The sequence below is a fragment of the Capsicum annuum genome, chromosome 1, assembly GCF_002878395.1.
Source record: "Capsicum annuum cultivar UCD-10X-F1 chromosome 1, UCD10Xv1.1, whole genome shotgun sequence".
Taxonomy (NCBI): Eukaryota; Viridiplantae; Streptophyta; class Magnoliopsida; order Solanales; family Solanaceae; genus Capsicum; species Capsicum annuum.
The window spans coordinates 251,989,304-251,995,468 of NC_061111.1; the positions used below are offsets into that span (position 1 = coordinate 251,989,304).

General features: G+C 35.0%; 1 long non-coding RNA gene and 1 pseudogene across 1 annotated transcript; one reads left to right on the plus strand and one right to left on the minus strand.

Annotated features, from left to right (window-relative positions):
- Window positions 1-215: 215 nt before the first annotated feature.
- Window positions 216-2,340, minus strand: LOC107852764 (annotated as a pseudogene).
- A 600-nt stretch (window positions 2,341-2,940) lies between these two features.
- Window positions 2,941-4,624, plus strand: LOC124889727. Its single transcript, XR_007048631.1, has 2 exons — window positions 2,941-3,072; window positions 4,349-4,624. It is a non-coding gene; the product is annotated as an uncharacterized LOC124889727 (long non-coding RNA).
- The last annotated feature ends 1,541 nt before the right edge of the window (window positions 4,625-6,165 follow it).

A 6,165-nucleotide genomic window follows, 5' to 3' on the forward strand; every position in this document is an offset into this window, starting at 1 on the left:
CTAATCCTATTCAAGCAAGCTCCTCCTACTTCGATTTAAATGGACATCTATCTGTGTCTTATGTATTCAGGTCTTGCTTGTACCTAATGGTTTGAGCTCTCTATGTAACTCATGTCATGTTTCGACCTCAAAACAAGAAGCTATAATGTCCCTCAGTGCTCCAATATGTGGTATTCCTGAGCTATATGATACTATGATTCTGCGAAGAGTTGCAGTTAATGGATGTCACCTGTGAACATCCTATATTTTTTTTTTCTTTTTCCTCTCATCTGATGGCATGAAGAAATTTTCCTCTGGGGGGCAACTACATCACCCGTCACCAGTACAACTGCCATCTCTTCTACAGACAGTTGGATACCCACAGTTCCCTCCATATGAAAGGGAAAGATCAGATATGACTTCCAATTTAAGTGCTTTCTCATCCCATTGGTATACCCGTAATGCCCATCAGGCTGAAGCTTTATGAATTGAGCTGGTGATGTACGAGATTCTTGCAGAGCAGTAAGTGTTTGACCATCAAAACTGAAATGAATACTATCCGGAGAACTTGAAGCATAGTAATACTTAGGTGGATTAGACTCGATGTAATACTGAAGGCAATATTGAACTGTCAGTGGCTTCGCTCTGTAGGTTGCCAGCTCGAACCTCAGTAGGCTAGTTAAATCGTAATACAAGTTGGTTTCAACAGACCAAACCTTCCAATGCTTTAACCACCAATGAAATGGAAGTCCTCTTGGTGAAATCGCCCTGTAGACACCACGCAGCAATGCTCATCATTTCTGTCACTATTTCTTTGTGCATCTGCATTTCCTCATTGTTTTTGTCAACCATATCCATGAGTTGTTGTTGATCCACTTTTCTTTCAAAAACAGTTAGCAAATGAACATCTTCATAAGCCTGGGATGGGTCTAAATTTTTCCGCCCACAGAGAACTTCCAAGAGCACAATACCAAAGGCATACACGTACACTTTCTCAGTGATTACTGAGTTCAACCATTCAGGCGCTAAATATCCTCTTGTTCCTCTCATTCTAGTTTCAATTTTTCTTTTCTCTGTTTCAATTAGCTTTGACATCCCAAAAGTTAGATATCTTATCATTGAAATTTTGATCTAGCAGGACGTTGTGGTTTGATATCCAAATGAATTATCTTCTGGCTGCATTCGTCATGAAGCTAAGCTAATCCTTTGGCAATATCTGTTATTATCCTTCGCCTTGTATGCCATGTAAGCCCATTTTCTTGATTCTTATTATAAATCCACTTATCTAGTGATCCATTTACCATGTGTTCATAGATCAAAAACCTTTTTTTTTTTTTTCAGAACAAAATCCAATGAGTGTTACCAGGTTGACGTGGTGAATGCCACAGACTATCTTTACTTCTGTTTGGAATGACTCTATCACATGACCTAGACCATCTAGACGCTTTACAGCTATTTTAATGCCATTACTCATTGTTCCTTCATATACAGCGCCAAAATCCTCCTTCCCCCAGCTTTCTGCTGAAATCTTCTGTTATTATTTTAATTCATTGTAAGTGAACCAAGTTAGCATTCCCGGTAAGATTGGTTCGAGATCCGAAAAATCCCCCGAATTTCTGGAATCGCGTGTCCTCTTTTTGAGAAGAACAAAGGAAGCAGTGATACTTACAATTATCCCAAAGAAAGCTGCAAGAGTAGATCCTATTATCACTATGTGAAATCTTGATTGTTTTTTTTTCCTCCAGAAATGATTGGAGACTGTTTCTGCGCTTTTGAGGAATTCTGCACCTTAAGAAATACTCTCCTGTCCGTTCTTTCGTCATCTATGAGAGAAAAGACCTCATTCATTAATAATCAGCTCCCACTTCTAGCCCCATCCGAGTCATCTCTGAAAACCACAGCTTTACAGTGTCTCAGGCAGGTCCTTTTGCAATTTCCAGCTTTTTTCACCTCAAACCGTAATTTGGATGAAGCTATTTCATGATCCAATTCAAATGCTAAATATGGTGTTAGTATTCCTTGAGTTAAAGTTAGGACTTGAGTTGTTTGTTGGATTATAGCGATGAGGCATGTAATTTATTATTTGGGGCGTGGACAAATAGTGTCTCCAAGTTTTTCATTGTATCTTGTAAGATGGAGAATGTTAATATTCTTATGTCCTGCGAGAATCTCATCTCATGTCTTGTACCAATCTTAATTAGGCCGAAGATTATTATAAAAAAAAAGAAAAAAATCTTGTCTTACAATGTTTTGATCATGTGCAATAAAACACATGCCAAGATCGTGAGTTTCGTTATCACATGTTTCGTGCTTACACGTTTCCCTATGGGTTATCATAAATCTCGTTGACTGCCTTCGCATATTTTGTTGAGGAAAAATGGTCAACGCGATGTTACGTTCTTTATTCTAAAATTTTAGAGCTTCAAAATTCCCTACCCATCATTCGGGGACGAATGATCCCAAGGGGGATAATGTAACACCCCGTACTTTCGGGCTAGAATTTAGACCATCGTTCCTATGCGTATAGACCCGAAATAAATTATTCCTTGTTAATATATGTGTTGTGATCACTCCTATAGTGTGGGAAAACCTTTGAATATGAATTGAGGTCACAAGAATCCCCTAACTCTAAGACGAGTTGAAAACAATTCTATCGATTAAGTTTTAATGGACACTTCAACTTGGATCAAATTTCATCGACCATAACTTCTGTTATTTAAAAAACTGGGTGGATTTCTATATATCAAATGAAAGGTATTTGAGTTCTCTTTCCAACGCAACTGATTTTGTCCAAATCCAACATCGGAGTAAAACGTTATGCCCAATTTACTTCAGCATATCAACCTATCAACTAAGGGACTGTTGCGACCTTTTTTGTTTCCTTAGGGGTATTATCGTCTTTTCACCCATCTCACCTCAGCAACAACATGAAATAAAATCAGTATTTGGGCAAAATACATCACAAACTAATCAATTCCTCTCAAAAATCCAACCCTAATCCTTTCCCTAAAGATTAAGAACTCATCCTAAGTTCAAGAATTCCAGGAAAAGAAACAAGATCCGGGTTCCATCTTTCAAACTAAATTATCTAAGGTACGTGGGGTTTTCCTATACCTATATGGGCATGGTAAATTCTTCTTAATCATGCTAAAGGTTTAGAAATCATGAATTTACAAAAAGAGATTTTTGATTTATAATTAAATTTATGCTTTTAAAGTTTTTGATGATATTGATTTGGTCTTGAGGCCTTTTCCCCAAATTGATTTGTAATCTTATATATGTATGTATGTGTTTAAGTTGTTAATTGAATTTAGAGCATGATTATTTACGTTTCGTCTCATGTTGCAATACCTCTTGATTTTAGAATATTATTTAGAAGCATGGTATCAATGTTCTTGACTATTGTTGAACTATCTAAGATTGATTTTAAATTGATGAGAGAGGGGTTTTACATGTTGATAAATATTGAATATATATATATATATATAATGAAAGAATTGCATGATTTTCCAAGAATACACAACCACCACATGTTTGTTGAAATGATTGAAAAGAATGATCTTTGCATAATTTGATAAATGTTTTTGGAAGAATGAATATTCTTGAATTATTTGAAGTATGGTGGTCTAAACTTTATGTTTTAAAAGAGAAAACTGTGATATGATATTTCATGGCTCAGAAACATGACTTGCAAGTCTTGGTATGACGATACCAAATCAGACAATGTTATGACAGACATAGAATTGAATAGAAATCAGATTTCACTCATATTTTCAGATTTTGAATTCAGAAAGTTGCATGTTTAGAAAAGGTTAAAAATGGGCTTAAAGAGAGTTAGATGGTTACCCGAAGAAAGTACGAGTTGAAAGACTCTATGCTAGAAACCGTGATTTGCCGACACGGAATTATGGTACCATGCTTTGTGATCTTGTGTACCTTAATTCATGTCGTCCCAAATTGGGATTTATGGTTAGGAGCCCTGCTTTGTGATCTTGTGTACTACCATGACATGTTGACTTGATTGGGGATTATGACACCCTGCTTTGTGATCTTGTGTGTCCCCCCTTGTTGACACCCCAATTCTTGCTGCAAACTTGAATTGGGGGCTTGGCCTCCGAGTCAAGGGAGGATTCCATATAGCCCTTAGGATTGTAGAAATGTAGGGTGTACTATCTAGCTCAGAAGTAATACAAAGAATGAAATCGCATTGACAAGATTGCTTTAAGATTTTTGAAATGGCCCATGTATTTTAAACTATTTCATGCATAATGTTTTATGACTTGCTCTCACCTATGCTATATATGTATAAATTCATTATTTTGGATTGCCCTACGTACCAATACTTCTGTATTGACTCCCTATATTTCAGGATTCTGATACACAGTTCTAGGGTCCCGTTAAGCAGTAGATTGACTTGTCACAAGTTCGCAGCTGGTGAGCCTCCCTTATTTTGCAGGGCCTAATGTATATGTCATTGTTATTTTATTTTGATTTAGGGTTTAACTGGGGGCCTTGTCCCATTCTTTAGACAGAGATTATTTTCAGTTAGTAGAGATTGCGCAGACAAGTGTTAGATGTTGATCTTTATGAATTTATTTCAGTATTGAGTAGTTTGAAATAAAAGTTCACCATGATTCTGTTGTAATAATTTTCCACATTTTTTCTTTATTGTATATGAATTGTGTTCACGATTGCCATATAGAAAGGGGTGCCCGGGCCTTCATGGTTCGGAATGCTCGTTGCAGTCAGGGCCCAGATCGGGTTGTGACAATATGTTCCACAAAATTCAATGAATTGAGTAATTCCAAAATTTTATTGTTCTTTTCTCTTTAATGAAATAAAATATCTAAGAAGAAAGAATAAAATGAAGATGACATGGAATTTGTATACTATAGTCTAAGACCAGTTGGCATATATAAAAACAAAAGTAAATTCAATATATTTTTGATAAGTTAGATAACATGGGAGTATTATATATTTGTGTGGGAGTATAAAATAAATTAATGTGTATATATATATATATATATACATATGTATGTATGTATGTATATATATATATATATATTCATTGATTTCTTCATATATATTTTAATGTTATTTTAAAATTCTTTTAGTGAAAATTTTGACTCTACTATTAACCTAATCGTCATAGATCAAACTAATTTTTAATGGATCAAAAAGTTGGGTGGATTCTTTTTAATGGATTAATTTTTTTTAAAAAAATTAAAAAAAATTGACGTTGACCTCTGATATGCTGCCACGTGGCAAAACTATTTTCTAAAAACCGGCTATTAAAAGTAATGACATGGATGGGTCAGTTTTGTTACGGCGATGACATAAATGAGCCAAACTTTTAACGGATGGCATAAATGAGCCATTTCTGATAGTTCAGTGGCATATTTGAGCTTTTTCCCTTGTTTATTTGATGATGCTAATATTTTTTTTTTAATCAAATAATTTTCAGTATTATTATCACCATTGGATTTGACAAACTAAAATAATATATTACCTCTACTAAAATCAGTCATCGACGCACTTATGTACGTACGTTGCACGAATATTTAGTTTCTTATCAATTATTATAAAAATTACGTTGAAAGGATAATTATACTTGTATTTGATCATCTAATTTTAAAATTCTTACTCTATATAGTAGCCAAATTGACTATTGGATAGCAGAACAATTTTTGTTTGTTTGGTTATTTTGTTAAAGATTCTTTAACTTGTTAATGTATTCGATCTTTTAATTTATGAATATATTTAAGTAACGTTAAGGGTAAAAGCATAAAACGAGAAAATATACAGTATCGTATTAAAAGATAACAACAATTTAACTTGTCGAAAATATTTGAAATCATGTTGGCCCAAGGCTCACTCCCAGCCCTAAGCTAAGTCTTACTGTTACTAAAAAAGAATAGCCCGATGCATTCAAGCTTTCGCTATGCGCGGAGTCCGAGAAAGGGCCCGACCGCATTGTACACAGTCTTACCTTGGATTTCTGTCTGTTTTCAAGACTTGAACCTATGACCTACTGATCACTAATGTCTCAAAGTCTCTGATAGAAAGAATGATTAATTGCTTGAATGTCGGGCCATTTGCTCATGAAATCACTCCGGTCCGAACCCTCTCAGCTCCTTCCTAAAGAAATTAATTGTGGGTGCGATGGAGAAGTTTTTCTTTTTTCAT